A 17077-nucleotide genomic window follows, 5' to 3' on the forward strand; every position below is an offset into this window, starting at 1 on the left:
CGCTTGTATCGTTTAAACACCGACCATTGTTACAGTTGGCTCTAGCACTTTTCGTACTAACCACATGTCGATCTAATGGTAGGATAAGCTGATTATCATACGTCATGCTGAAGATTGCCTTGCGGCCCTATGACACGTAAGAAAAAAGAAAAAGAGGAGCAAGATGGCGGAGAGCCGGATGTGTCCGGGACACGCTCGTGATAACCCGGTGCCATAAGGGTATGTACAAGTGGGTAGTCCCGGGTATGAGAAAGGTTGACACGAGTACCCCTTGTGTGGGCCTATGTGGTCATGAAAGTTGAATGGTTCTCAAGTCGTGTAGGTAAAGATGTACCTCTGCAGGGTGTAAGAATAATTCGAATTGCCGCGCTCTCAGTCATGAGTATGCTTCTGTCATTTGCCGCAGTCGTAGAGTCGTGAATGTGAGATAATGTGGTATGATATGTTGGGATGTGGTTGAGATGATTCTGCTACGGATATGTTTATAATAGTTCCAGTTGCATATAGGTTCATGTCAAGGATTACAGGTTAGAAAGGTGCATGTTGTTAAGAATAGATGCTCGCATATTTGTGTCAAAACTGTTTTTGCATATGAATTTTACTTAACAATATGGTAGACCCTTACCAATTTATACAAATGCATAATCCTCGGAGTCAGATTATTAATATGTACCCAATATGGATTAAGTCTTGCGAGTGCCTTCATACTCACGCTGCTCTTTCAGGTGCTACTGACGTGGAGGAGGTAGTGTTCAGCTACTTCACGCCCGCCGATGTTGGTGGCGGGGATGAGTAGTGCAAACTACTTATGTGACGTTATTTTGGGTGGAACCTAAGAGCATATGGCTCCACCTATCTTTGTTGTTAATAGATTTTATCTTACGCTGTGTAGTTTCTCTTTGGCTAGGTGATGATTTGTTTATTGTCCTACTAACTCTTTTTTGTTGTAAATTGTGAGAAATTATTAATACTTAAAGACTTGTAATATAATTTTATTACTCACTCTTTATTAAGCTTTGTTGTGATGATATATATTGGAAAGGCGTGTGTTCCGATCTTAGGCACAAAATACAAACCATGACTACTGGAATTGTATTCTGGTTAACCATTGCAGTCGTGATTATGAAAATAATTGACTTAATGAATAATTATAATACTATTTGGATGGTTCCTCACACGCATATTGAAGTATCTCAAACATATCACTGAGCATGGTCTTTGGTTTTTGCATCTTCTTTGCTTTCTCTTCAAGATTTTTTGGATACTGACTTTGCTGGTTGTAGAATTGATAAGAATAATACATCTAGTACTTGTAATTTTTTGTGTACCTCTCTTGTTCACAAGCAATCTAGTGTTGCGCAGTCTACTGCTGAAGCTAAATATGTTACTACTGCTAGCTATTGTTCTCAAATTTTGTGGATGGTTGCTACTTTGAGAGATTTTGCGTTAGACATCAAGAGTGTGCCACTTTTGTGTGATAACACCAGTACCATAAGCTTAGCCAATAACCTAGTCCAGCACTCCAAAACCAAAGACATAGATGTGAGATTTCACTTCTTATGAGACCACGATGAGAAGGGAGACATTGACTTGAGATACATAGATACTCAACACCAGCATGCCAATATCTTTAACAAACCTCTAGATACAATTAGGTTTGCTTTTATTAGGGGAGAACTTAGAGTGTGTCATCCCTATGACATTATGTGAGGGGGTATTGCCATTTTACATACTCAATTTAATTTTTGTTGCATTTGCATTGCATAGCATCATGTAAGATAATCATAGTAGTTGATCTTTAACTTATATATCTTTAGTATTTTCAGTTGCTAGTCTTTAATATAGACTAAGTTGAGTATTTGTGTGGAGCAAGCTTTAAAACTTAGGCTCCTCTTGATGCTATGACATAAAGTATTTCAAGCAGGCTAGAGCTTCTAAAGATAAAATTTGGCAATTTTATGAATCGTATAGACTATAAAATGCTACATTCTTGATATCCATGTTCGTAATTACTTTGCCTTAGTCAATACTTGTGTTAAGACTAGTTTGATGAATATCTTGCTCTAAGCTTCTTGGTTCAAGATTGTGGATTTGGGAACATTGCACTATATTTTCTATCTTTGTCAAATGTTTAGCTCATGATAGAACCTTAGGGAAACTTGTGTTCCTTGTGTTGTAAAGATATGATCTTGTGAATAACTTTATAATTTGTGAAATTTGAATAATCTTGGGCAATCAAGTTCTTAGTGCTAAGAAATATCCAATACATTTGTTTTGAAGCCTCGATGTGTTATACATACCTAGTCGTGCAACACTTCGCTTGAATAAGAGCAACTTAAGGATAAAATGAATTATAAAGAAATGTGCATAAATTTTCAATTTTGCCTTCATCACTTCATCTAACTAAGTCTTGATTTTATATGAGCGTTTACAAAGCCTTCATGAATGTTTGTTTGCCTAGTTCGAGATTGAAGTTTGGTAGTTCTTAATGCTTGTCTTGCCTCGACACAAGTGGATGCTTATGTGCTGGTTATTTTTACCATGATTCAACTATGTGAACTTAAATATGCTAACAATTCTTCAGATTTAGTTTGTAAAGCTTCATGCTATTATGACACAATATCTTTTTAGCCTTTGTGCGATTTTGAGCTCCACATTCTACTCTTCATACCCTTTTGATGTTTCTAGCATTTACAAATGTTTTGTGGTATACTTATAAAAGCTCATTAGGATTGCATATTTATGCATTGCAAGGTGTTTTATCCTTGATATTTACATTCCAAAAGGGGGGGGGGATATGCACTAAATCATAAAGAAGAATCTTGCATAATAAAAATTGTGCATTCATCATGTGGGAGTTTTTGCTTTTGGCTTATCTTTGCTTCTTTTTGGGCTTATGCAATTTTTATTATGCCAAGTGACTTCTTTTGCTCTTTCTTGAGTTTTTTCTCACTTGGATAGGTTCTCTAGTTAAATTTTTATTTTGCCAAGTGAAGCTTGATCTTTTCGTGCTTGTCGGGATTTACTCCAGTTTATGTTGGTCCTTACTTCCGCTCTTTGTTTCGAGGTGCGTTAGGTGAAAGATTAGGAAAAGACCATCCAAGAATTTGGTAAGACGCATATTCAACCCCTCTAGTCATTTTTCTCGGTCCTACAGTCTAATAAAAATTGATTCAGTATTGTATAATGTTGTGCTCTTAAATTAATTCCTAACATATCCAAGAAAATCTTTTGATTTTAGTGGAAATTATATATCATATCGTTTGTACACATTGAACTATTAAGATCTACTTTATAAAGTTTCAAGCCTCAATTAGTGTAAGTTTTGTATTAATGTTGTATATATGTTGTGTTGCACTGCATAGTGTAGTTATAAAAATGTAGTAAAATATTTTTCTTTCGGATCCGGAAGAACGCTGTCATCTATTCGTTAATGTTTGGTATTTTTAGATAAATTTATGCATTAATGCACCGCACCGCTACCATCGTCTTGCCGCACCATTCTGCTATGCCACAGCCCATCGCTGATCTAGCTGCTGCCTCAACCTCCCTTTAACCCTCAGGGTCACCGGTGAAAACCCTAAAAACCCCAAACCCTAATCTTCTTCTCTAAACTCCTCCTACAGGCAACGTGGTTGATGCCACAAGAGTGTATGGCAAATGGGATAAGCCATACAGCATTTGTTCCATTATGATCGTATATTACATTTTCAATAACATGCATAAACTCTGCGCTATCCAAGGTGTAAAATGTAGTTGCGAATTGTTGATAGTGACTAGTTTGCGGACAACAACAGCTAGAAGCACCTTCTTAAAACATGGGAATTCTACAAAAACAACTCTAGCTAGGATACGAGTATATATAAACCCTCAAAAATTTCTCCAAAACATATATCACACATCGAGCAACACATATATCCTATATCGGTATAGTTACATTTGATCTATTTTCTTGTGACAACTTTAATCACTACGTGAAAAATGGACATGGAGACATAGTTTAGTGACGGGTCATTACGCGACCCGTCACTTATATCACCTCGGGTCGCGCCCATTTATAGATCCATCACTGATACTAGATAATAGGTGACAGGTCATAATATTACCTATCATCAATAATATAAGTGACGGGTAATAACTAAACCCGTCACTTATGATTTGATCATAGGTGATGGGTAACCCTGCAACAGTGATAAGTGACAGGTAATAACTAAACCCGTCACTTATGATTTGATCATAGGTGATGGGTAACCCTGCAACAGTGATAAGTGACGGGTCATGTTATGACTCATCACTTATAATTTGGCAAAGGTGACGGGTCTCCCTGGGCTAATTATAAGTGATGGGTTATAATTCAACCCATCACTTATGACTCTTAATAGGTGACGGGTAACCTTATCACCTGTCACCTATTACTCAACTTTGTTTTAAGAGCTGGCCAGCCACTGTGCGGGCGAACAGTTACTGCACAGTACCGCCCGCACAGTAGCTGGCGATTTTCACTGACTCCTCTAGTATTTTCTAATATCTTGTTGATTTGAAGTTTGAATTGGTGCTAGGTCTTTGAAGGTTCGCATCTCCCCCTTTCCTCCTCCTTTCCTCCTCCTTTCCTCTCCTCTAAACCCTAATTGGTAGATTTGTTGTGCTTTGAGTTGTAATCGACTATTTTGCATGTTTATCCAAAATCTTAGAACAAGTGAGTTGTATTTATGTTAGATTTGATATTAGATTTGCCTGATGTACCACGAGATGTCACAGATCTAGTGTTTTTAAATTAATTGTTGTGTATTTGTAGGTTATTGTTAATGAAGAATGAATGTTTTTACATTAATTGTAGATGACGGACAAAAGTTGGATATACCTCAAGACCTAGACTTGTTCGGAGTACCTGAGCGGGGTGAAGCATTTCATGAGTGCTGCCTTGGCGGATTTGAAAGATTGTGGTAAAACGGCAATATATTGTCCATGTCGCGACTGCAGGAATGAAATGAAGTTCCCGAAACCAGACAATATCCATACACACTTGGTCATGCGTGGATTTAAAGAGAATTATACATGTTGGAACAAACATGACGAAGAAGGCCTTAACGAGGGAGAGATGGATCAGGCCCTCCATGATGACAATGTGGATCAAGAACTTACACCCGATGAAATGGATCATGATCTCAGGGATGAGGACATATTAGGATTGAATGATAATGATCTCAAGGATTTTATGGAGAATGTGGACCAGATGGTGCGGGATGTCGAGTAGCATGACGAGTATAACAATGGTGAGTTTGCTAAGTTCCAGAAATTTGTGCGGGATTCCAAGATGCCTCTTTATCCCAACTGTAAGGAGAAGTACACACGGATATTTGGGAACCTAAAGCTTCTACAGCTGAAGGCAACCCATTGTTGGACTAACAAGAGTTTCAAAATATTGCTGGGTCTGCTAAGGGACATGCTACCGGAGGGGAACTTGGTGCCCGAGAGCGTCTATGATGCGAAGAAGATAATTTATCCTTTAGGACTGGAAATATAAAAATGCATGAATGTAAGCAGGATTGTATCTTGTTTTATGGAGAGTATGTAGAGCTGGATCAATGCCCCGTGTGTGGAACCCATCGATATAAGCGTAGAAATGACGGTGGTGACGGGGATGAGGGCAAGAAAAATAAAGGTGGTCCTAGGAAGGTAGTGTGGTATTTTCCTGTAATTCCCCATCTGAAGCATTTATTTGCCAACAGAAAGGAGGCTCAATCTGTGCGTTGGTATAAGGAGGGTCGTAAGAATGACGCAATGATACACCACTCGGCAGATTCCGCTCAGTGGCGAATCATTGATTCCACATTTGTTTGGTTTGCCGAAGAATTGAGAAATATTAGGTTTGCTATGAGCACAGATGGCATAAATCCATTCGGTAACATGAGTACCTCACATAGCACCTGGCCTGTTGTATTATCGATCTACAACCTTCCACCCTGGCTTTGTACCAAGCGAAAATACATAATGTTGTCAATCTTGGTATCAGGACCGAAACAACCTGACAACGATATAGATGTGTACCTTAGGTCTTTAGTCGATGATCTTAAGAAACTCTGATCGGAAGGCGTCGAGGTTTGGGATTAGTACAAGTAAGAGTACTTTACCTTGCACGCCATGTTGTTCGTCACCATCAATAATCTGCCAGCACTTCGTAACTTGTTAGGTCAGAGCAAAAGAAACGGTGAAGCTTGCCCCCATTGCTTAGATGACACATGCAGTTTGAGGTGAACAACTCAAAGAAAACAATGTACATGCAGCATCAACGTTTCCTTCCCAGGAACCACCCGTACCGAAACATGGACAAGCAGTTCGATGGCACAAGGGAGAAAGCGTTACCTCCGAGGTATTTCAGCTGGGAAGATGTCCACAATCAGGTTCAGAATATCAATGTTGTCCTTGGCAAGCAAAATCAAACCTCTAAAGATGATGAACAGTTAGGAATATGGAACAAGAAATCAACACTATTCAAGCTAGAGTATTGGGAAAATTAGATATTCGCCACTCTATCGACAACATGCATGTAAAGAAGAATATCTGCTAGAGTCTGATCGGTACATTGCTCCAAATGAATGGAAAAGAAAATGATCATGAGAACGCACAAGCTGACCTTGAAGAAATGGGCTTAAGGCCGGAGCTCCATGCACAAGATACGTATAAAGGAAAATAGCTACCCCCAGTAGCTATCACTCTTTCCAGGAAGGAGAAAAAAGAATTCTGCGAGTTCTTGCACAGTATAAAAGTTCCCTCCGGTTACTCGTCCAACATCGCAAGAATTGTCTCGGTGAAAGAGTTGAAAATGAATTTCGCCATCATGAAGTCCCATGATTGCCATGTGATGATGACTTCACTGCTTGCGGTAGCTATTAGGAACATCCTCCCAATAAAGGTTCGCGAGGCTATCCTGAGCCTGTGCTTTTTTTTCAATGCAATTGAATAAAAGGTGCTCGATCCACACTCACTGGAGGAGCTAGAAAGAAGACACATTGAGACTCTATGTATTCTTGAGGTGTATTTCCCACCATCCTTTTTCGATATCATGGTACATCTCATTGCTCACCTTGTGAAGGAGATACACTACCTTGGCCATGTGCTCCTGCATCACATGTTTCCATACAAGAGATATGTGGGCATTCTCAAGTTGTACGTAAGGAATCGAGCCTTTCCTAAGGGATGCATCGTGCAGGGTTACGCGACGGAGGAGGCATTGGTGTGGTCTATTAATTACATTGACTCAAATAACCCAATTGGCGTGCCTAAGTCTCGCCATGAGGAGAGGTTCGCAGGTGTGGGAGTTCTGGGGAAGATGGCAATAACTCCTGATCCGAAGGCTTACGACCAAGCTCATTTCCTCGTGCTGCAACAAATGAGAGAAGTGTGCCCATATGTCGATGAGCACAAACAGATGCTGCTTGAAGAGAATCCAGGGCAGATCAAAGCTTGTGTTGCGAGGCAACATATGCGAAGGTTCATGACTTGGATGCAAGATTGAATCAGACAATCGAGTTCTCCTACAAGTGCTTTGATAAAAAAAACTGGCATCGGGCCCTATATACACAATTATGACATATCAACGGTATGATATAAACGGATACACATTTTACATAGTTGCCCAAGATGAGAAGAGCATATACCAGAACAATGGTGTCCGTATAGATGCTTATGACAACGACATGCAGAGGGGCACATACTATGGTCAAATAGAGGAGATCTGGGAGCTGAACTACTTGAGATTCAAGGTAGCCCTATTTTGGTGCCGTTGGGTACATGGGGCAAAGGACGTCACTAATAACAAGTATGGGTTCACTAGCATTGATCTCAAACATGTTGGATACAAGTCTGAACCCTTCGTACTCGCTAAAGATGTTTACTAAGTCTTTTATGTGACTGACATAACAAAGAAGAAACGCCATGTGGTTCTCGCTGGGAAAAGACACATCGTCAGAGTTGCAAACGTCGTTGATGAGGAGTAGTAAATCAATTCGATGAAATTCCCCCTTTTGCTATTGCAGTCGTGCCACGCCTTTCGTCGATCGAGGAAACTCCATACATCCACCCTGACCACAACGTAGGGATCCATGTTAAGAAAGCACAAAAACAACGAATTTGAATTTCAGTGTCAAATTTGTAATATTAATGTCACATTTGTAATATTAATGTCAAATTTGACTTTTAAGTTATTTGAATTGTTAATGTTAATGTCAAATTTGAATTTGTAATATTAATGTCAAAATGTGATGGGTCATACTCATAGGTGACGGGACATTCGTCACCCGTCACCTATGACTTATGCGCATGTGGCCGAGTCGAAGCAAAAGGTGACGGGTGACATTTATTACCTGTCACCTATGACTTATGTGCATGTGGCCGAGTCGAAGTAAAAGGTGACGGGTGACATTTATCACCCGTCACCTATGACTTATATGTATATATACCCTAGCTCTTCCCCGTGTGTGTGCACTCTCATTTTGGCTAAGTTTTTGATTTCGTGCGCTAGGGTTCACCGCCGTCGTGACCATCGCCATCCCCGGTCTTCTCCTCCCCGTGTAGGCCCGACTCTGAGCTCTCCTCTGCATCGGCCTCCTCCTCCCCGGCTACCTCCTCCCCAGTCCGGGACTCCCCAACGCGCCGGCCTCCTCCTCCACGGCCTCCCCCTCCACGGCCACCTCATCTCCGACGCGCCGACCTCCTCCTCCCCAGCCACCTCCTCCACGACGCGCCAGCCAGCTCCTCCCCGGCCTCCTCCTCCCTACTCAGTGAGTTTTCCTCTTCTATGATGATGCTCTATGATGATGCTCTTTACAGTGATGCTCTGTGATGATGCTCTCTTCTGTGAGTTGTTTTTGGACTATTGCTCTGTGATGATGTAGTTGAACTGAAATTGAGCTCATTATCTAAGCACAATAGCATTTAGGCATGATTGGTTGCTCGGACATGTGTGTTGGTGATACATTCTGAGTTGTTTCTGGAGTGTTGCTCTGTGATAATGTAGTTGAACTGAAATTGGGCTTAGATATATTCTTGTGATGATGCTTCTATTAGTTATATATATATATATATATATATATAACTGTAAGTTTTGTCTTGGCTAAGTATGTTTAGTTTTGGGCTCTCTGTTTGATCACAACAGCACTATCTAGACACTCTTTTGATTTTTGTCCAGGCTCTGTTTGCTAGTTGAGAACTTAGGTAATAGCCCAATTGATGATGAGTTCAACAGAACAATTAGGGGGTAGGACATTTAATGTCTTGGGGCCAATTGTTATACATAGTCTGAGAGCAATTTCGTATATGTTTCATGCCTACTGTCAGATCTTTAAGCAATTTCATATATGTTTCATATGTTGTTTCCATGTATGTGTAAATAATATACTAAACATATTTCCGATCTGAGCAGTATGGTTGCGAGCATTATATTACTTGATGATGAATTGTTTATATGAGATTGGGCATGTCATGCTAAGTACAATAATTTCGGCCTAATTACTCTTTAGGTTTTAGTTGGCTTTGGTAGCTCCAGGAGATGAACTGGTAGTGTTCACTTGTTGTGTGTCTAAGCATCTGGAAATCCTATTGAGTTCATTCTCCCGTGAGCTTCCATGATGTTTTATCTCTAGAGAGCTATGTTCAGGTTTTGGAAACTAGTTGAGAACTAAGATGCATGCCTAGTCGATGATATGTCTATGTAACAGCTAGGGAGCAGGAACTCTGAATCCTGGGGCCAGCTGTAGTGTTCTGAGAGCAATTCATTTGCAATATCAACATGCTGCTCAATCATTGTTTTAGACATTAGCATTGATTCCTTTTATTTTCTCTATTGCGAACAGAATATACTACACTTGATTTCCATGGGGCAGAAGAAGACTGTCACCCCTGAGAAACTAAAAGCACAGAGGACACTAGCACTAGAGGCCCCCCCGGCACAAGATAGGGCGGATAGGAGCCCAAGCCCGCACCCTACGTCCTCCTCCAGCAGCAGTGAAAGCCAGTATCACAGGCCAAGCCCTGACCCGTCACCGAATCAGAAGAGCTGACGTCGGGCAAGTGACGAAGAATACAATCCTGCCGAAGAGGTATTGATGCGAGTGAGTCAATACATTTTATACTTGTTGAATGGAGGAATGTTCTTTGTTTATTGCAACTCCAATTTTTTTCTCTCTAGATGGCTGCAGCGCAGTCTCCAATCTAGACAACTGGTAGTGTTGCACGAGCCTGAAAGCCAAGGACACAAACACAGTGGCCGACGGACAAGGTTACCGTCTCAGGAATCGATGCTGACGAGCTGCCTACGGATGAAAAGGCCCTGAATAGATTCCGGAGGGTCGCAGGGCTCATTGCTCGGGAGAGGGTGTCGATAACGACTAAGTTCGATGACCTTAGTGATGAAGCGAAGAGGGACTTGTTCAATAATGTTCTCATGGAGTATCTGGAGTACCCTGGAAACATGAGCGAGCGTCAAAAGAACGTCGTGGTCAATGCAGCAATGAAAGCGATCGTGAAACTTCACCAAAGCTTTAAGAGTAAGTTTGTGAATTGGTACTTAACAAAAGGGGTGGCACCCTTCGAGAGCTACAAGCACTTGAAACTGGAAGATTGGGATGCTTTTGTGCTGATGAAGAGCTAAGAGTAGTTCAAGAAGGAGAATGAGAAGAAGCAGCTTCGGGCTAAGAACAAGTATGACCACAGAACCGGTGCAGCCGGGTACGCTAGGAAAAGGGCGAAATGGTAGGCAGAGGACGAGAAATTAGCTAGAGAAGGCCGCGAGAATCCTTGGAATCAATTCCCGGGATGATCGCGTTCATATTTGCATGCAAGGGGTGAGCTGTCCGATAGCGGGGAAATCACATTCAGAAACAGCGAAACCCAGGCAGTCGTAGAAAAAGTCAAAGAAAAGGTAGCCAAAACCAGCTAAGGTTTTTTCACTAGGGTCAGGGAACGTGATGTTCTCACAACGGCGCTAGGAAACCCGGAGCACCCAGGTCGAGTGTGAGGTGTATCAAGTTCCCAGGGCTGGAAATACGGCTTTCCAAAGACATCGAGATGTACAAGAAGAGGAAGTGGTTGGGTGCAGTGGACGTGGATGCATTAACACAGGACATCACGCAAAAAGTTTACTCAAGCATCATGGGGTAGCTTGCAGCAAAGGGAATATAGATTTCCATGCCACAGGATTTTAGCCCCAGAGCTGTAGGGAAGAGTAGTTGCACCTCCAGGGAGGTCAAGCAACAAGTAGCTGCTGCTGAGACTGAGTCGGATACAATTGACCTGCTAGAAGGGCCCACGCCCTGCAGCCTTGTAATCAATCTTGGCGGGTATCACGTCGAGGTTGCAAGGGGCCAGGAGCTTCCAAGCGTCCGTATCTTACATACGGTTCCGATACGTGTAGGCTATGCCGTGGTTACGGTGGATATGGTACATAGTAATGCCACCGATCACGTGTTGAAGGTCCCCCCCCCCAATGAGGAAGTCATAGCTCTCGGTGAAGATTTTCATCAAAGGATACAGTGGAAGAGGGGCAACATCGTGGTCTCTAGTGCATCCCAGTCTGGATGAGCTCTAAGTGCACCGCCGCCGCGCCGCTCACTTCCTGAGAAGGCAGCTTCACTGCCTTCACATCCTCTAGAGAAGCTGGCTTCACCACATTCTCCTCCGCATCCGGCAGCCTTGCTTCCAGACCCAATACCATCTCCCCCAGAGAGCCCAAAAAAGAAGAAGGAAAAGGAGGTCGAGAAGAAAGACTCTAAGAAGCCCCTACTGGAGATGTCGAAAGCCATTGTACCGACGAAGTCAAAGTCCATTGTACCGGAAGAAGTCCACATACATTGCACCAATGTGGACTCAAGCCAACACGAAATTCAAATATGGGAAGCCCTTGATGACGGTAGATGAGCTAGCAAGGGTGGGAAAAATATGTATCAACCTGCATAATTACTACATACAGGCTTGTGGATATAGCAATGATCAATCTATAGTCGTACAGTACAAATGACGACACTTCTTAAGTGATCAAGACGGCTACTTCATTGTGGGTTTCAATGACTTATACGACCTCTTCAACCTTGATGGCCTCAACGTATCATTATTACAGGTCTTCATATTGTAAGTCCCTTGATACTGGATATTCATTAATTAATACCATTAAGTCTTGAATCTAACTGTGTTCTTATCTGTAGACACTTGATAAAAGAAACAATGAAGAACAAGGATCCCATCACATTTCTTGACCCTGAGGCCATTACAATATCGGTCATCCAACTTCATCCCGACTACGCTATCAATCATGTGGCCAGGGTAATGCGACAATACTCAAAAGTGAAGTACCTGATGGGCGCCTACAACACCGGTGGCTATTGGATCTTACTTAACATTTGCCTCAAGTGGGATTTGGTATTCTATGTCGACTCGTCAAGACTAATATCTGCAAAAGGCAAACTTAGATCGCGTGATTACAGTGTTATAAAAAACTCCTTGACATGTAAGTTCTGCCTGTCTAGTTCACATATTAAACTTTTCTAACATTCAAAGGCTCCATAATTGATCCCTCTTTATGCAGGCCGCAGGCTGACACACAAGACTGGGTACGCGGTATGTGCTATCAAACATATTACCAAATATTCTCTGTTACTATTTTTTCCTTTTCATCTAACAGTAAAGTTTCTTTTCAGCAGTGCCACCAACAACCACCGGGCAACACCTGCGGATTATATGTTGTGTGGAGCATGCTCCTTACGCTCCGAGCAAAGAATATCAAATCTCCCAATGTAAGTTCAATACAAGATTGTTCGTAACTAATTTCGGTAATTAGTTTAATTCTATGATAACATGACGTTGGTTACTGGTTAAATTATGTAGAAATACAAATGTATGTTTCTCGATGTGGGTGCACTCCCGAATATTCGACGACGGATTGCTGAGTTCACGGTGTCTGAAGTCATCAGCCCACAGGGTGAGTTCCACTATAGAAGTCCTAGGTTGTGAAGTCTTATGTAATTATGAGTTGATCGGAACTTTGTAACATTTGTGAATCTGTAATGAATTCATTTGAACTTTTTAATATTTGCAATTCTGTGATGAAGCGAGTTCTTATACAAGTGTGTTTGTCGATATGTATTTGGATGCGTTTTTCTTGTTTGCAGGGAGAAGTCGGCTGCCAAATCCTGGCTACATTCCAGAATGCAGCCAGGAAACAACTTATTACTACGAGGCAAGACACAAAAGTGACGGGTAAACTGCCTACCCGTCACTTGTGAAAGCCATAAGTGATGGGTAATCTAGTTACCTGTCACTTATTAGACTATATAAATGACGGGTGAAGAGGTCACCTGTCACCTATATGTTTCTCCCCAGTACATGGGTGGTTACCCGTCACTTATTATACAGTATAAATGACGGGTTAAGAGATCACCTGTCACCTATATGTTTCTCCTCAGCATATGGGAGACGTTCATAGGTGACGGGTAACAGTTATTACCGGTCACTTTTGTTCATCATTGATAACGGGTACGGACCCGTCATCAGTGACGTGTTCGGAGTAACGGTTACTATACCTATCACTCATGACTGTCACCATCCATTATCCATATCTGTTTTTCACGTAGTGAATCTTTAACTATCAGCGAAGCTTATCAAACGTATATGTGTTGGTTATTTCTAGCATATATAGAGAGAGAGTACGTAGTACTTATGCATGTGTGCATCTCGTCTTATATGATCATTATTCAAGAGATTAATGGGGTAAGGAGTTGGAGAGCTTTATTTATCTTCAATGTTGATTAAATATGGTAAAGCATGAATTTGCATGCTCGACATGTGAGGAGGCCAGCAGCAAAGGGTGGCGTCTAATTGACTTGCTTATGCTGACCGGCCCGCAATTTGTATTAATTGCAATCGCTATCCTAGTTAATTGGCCAACTACCTTAGCATAAAACGTCTCATGGATTTTTCAAATTCAGAGAAAAAATGGATATCCACTAATTTTTAAAATATGTATCAACACTTTGTGAATTTATTGTGTATATGCGAAAAACCAAACGAGACACCAAACAAAGTAGGCAGCAAGTGAATATGCTTGAAAAAAAACATCCATACGAAATGAACAACTAAGAAATTCCCACAAAAACCTTTTTGACGCATACTTTACAAAAGGAAATTTCACATTGGCAAAGGGAGAGCAAAGGAAAATATGTATGGAACCACTTGCCTTCAGCACTAAAGCCATGCTGAACATGGCAGTTCGTACCAAAAGTCCGATGCATATATATATGCACCCATGACCTGTACAGCGTTTCATAACCGTCGACGCACCAAAATGCATCTAAACTGGATGGACATCATAGCCAACAATTCACCAGAAGTATTACAGTATATATAGGTATTTAAATAATGTAGCAAGACATGAACGTAAACTAGTTTACTTAGGGCACGAATGTTTGAGAAAATGTAATGTGTGGAGCACCATTTACCACAATAGTTAAACCTTAATTTCATTGTATCATTGCTTTGACACCACAGCTAAAGTGAGGGATCCAAATATTTCTGGTAACATATTCCTACCAAGAAATAAGGATCATAGGATCATATAAGGCACCAGAAAACAAAATTAATGCTGCAAAGGTACCAAAAAGATGCTTATAACAAAAGAAAGAAAGCAAGGAATCACCTAATATAATATATAAATAATTAGTACAACATCATTTATAAAAGGACTACAATAAAAACTCCATAAAATAGTAGGTCGGTTTGTAGCGAAAATGATTTTATTAGGCTATGATTTTAATTTTGGTGATTAATAAGAACATAGCTATTGGGACTAACATGTTTATCAAGAATATATATTAGTAGATCTCATGGATGCAATACATCAAGAAGCCATCGTAGCCAGAACAAAGTTTGATTGAATTGTAGAAGTCTGGACCTCAACGGATGGTCCGGTGTTCAGGGGTTGAACTCATCGGAGTATTTTGTCCAAAGGCAAAGTGAAGGCAGATGACTTTACCGGATAATCCGGTGCTCTGTATGTTAAACTCACCGAAGTATTTCTGACAAAGGTGGAGAAGGCTGAGGACCTAACCGGATAGTCCGGTGATCTGCGCTAGATAACACCGGAGTATTTTCTGCAGAGAAGAATGCAAGTGCAGAAGACTGAAAATCAATCCACCGGATAGTCCGGTGCTTGGTTTGTGCACACCGAATTATAGCACTGGAGCATTTCTTGTAGAGGTAACTGCAAGTATTGAAGAATGAAGAACAACCCACTGGAAGGTCCGGTGCTCTGAAAATAAATGCATCGGAGCATTTTACACCGAGAGGCTGCAAAGGCTCTGATAGCTCAAGATAACTCACGGGAAAGTCCGATGATGGATTTGAAGGCACACCATAGTGTCCGATGTTCATAGAGGCATTAAGTGGAGTTCCAATAGCTAGTTTCTGAAGTTGTACTCATCAGATGATCCGGTGTTAGTACTACTGTTCACAACGGATCATACGGTGTTAACAGTTTATCTGAGAAGTTGGGAAAACGGCTAGTTGACGGATTTGAAACTATAAATATCCCTTCACTCAATCATTTGAAGGTGTGGCATGCTGCTAGAGTCTAGAGGAAGCTCATACACACTTGAAAAGACATCTAAGCCACCAAAGTGCTTAAAATGATTATCCAAGGTGATTAAGCACAAGATTAGAGAATGTTTAGTGATTATAGGCCTGGAGTGGGTTGTAGCTAGGTGTTGCAGCTTGAAAAAGGGATCATAGAGTGATCCTAGCTTGTACCGGGAGGTACATCGACACCTTAGAGTCTTGGTGACTCGCATTTACATACTTGCAATTTACCTTGCTAGAGTAGGTTACAATCCTCTTTAGCGGTAGAGTAGACACACTAGATAAACCTAGAGAATATTTAGACAGAAATTAAGATAGGTTTATCTTGTGAAGTTTTTGGAGCCAATTTGGTTTAGATTTCTAAGTGTCCTAATTCACCCCCTCCTCTCTTAAGACGTCACTGTTCCTCATAATTGGTATCAGAGCCTCATACTCTTGATAGGCTTAACATCCTAGAGTTATGACGTCCGGGGTTGGGATGAATAACCATAGAGTTTATTTTTTATGGCACCAATTTTCCCTATTGGAAAATTCTAATATCTTATTATTTGCAAATGAAGGGTCTAGATGTTTAGAGAGTCACCGAGGAAGGGATGAGATCACATATCACCAACAAGAAGAGATAATTAGATGCATTGGTAAAGTGTATACTTTTATCATCTTTAAATGTTGATGCATTTAATCGTGTTTATTCTCTCACCAATGCATATGATATTTGAAATAGTCTCATTGAAATACATGAAAGCACAAAGGATGTGCATAAAGAGAAATATCGTGTACTCATTACTAAGCTCATTAGCATCAAACAATTAGCCCATGAAAGTGCTACTGACATGTGCTCATGTTTGAATATTCTTATCAACGAGATCAGTGGGCTAGGTTTGACGCTAATTGACGATGATCAAGTGGTGAGAAGAATACTTCAAGCTCTTCTTCCAAAGTACAAGTTAATAGTCTTCATTATCTATGACAACAACAACATCAAGAAGATGACTCCAAGTCAAGTGCTCGGTAAGATCACCGCCCATGAGATGACCATGAACATAAGGGTGGAATCCACTTCCTCATCCGACGCCAAAAACCTTACCATCACAAGCAAGCAAGCAACATGCCCACACATGAAGGCAAAGAAAAGAAGGCAAAAGTAAGAATCAAGCTTAAGTAAAGATGATAGAGATTAAGAGAGCAATTAAGAGGATGATCAAAGCACATCAAATGATGAAAAAATTGATCACAAGATGGTCAAGCTCATGTTACAAGTAGAAAAGAATATCAAGAGGATCAATACTAAGATTGATCATCCAATCTCCTTAAAAGACTTGATCAAAATAATTGATCATATCAAGAAAGAGGAGAAGACTAAGAGCAAGAGGGAGACAAGGGAAAGAGCCAAAATATTTGCAAGCATGAGAAGATGAGTGAGTGAAGATGAATATTCAAGCTGATGAGAGCTTCG

This window comes from Phragmites australis, chromosome 18 (assembly GCF_958298935.1).
Source record: "Phragmites australis chromosome 18, lpPhrAust1.1, whole genome shotgun sequence".
In the NCBI taxonomy this organism is placed as follows: domain Eukaryota; kingdom Viridiplantae; phylum Streptophyta; class Magnoliopsida; order Poales; family Poaceae; genus Phragmites; species Phragmites australis.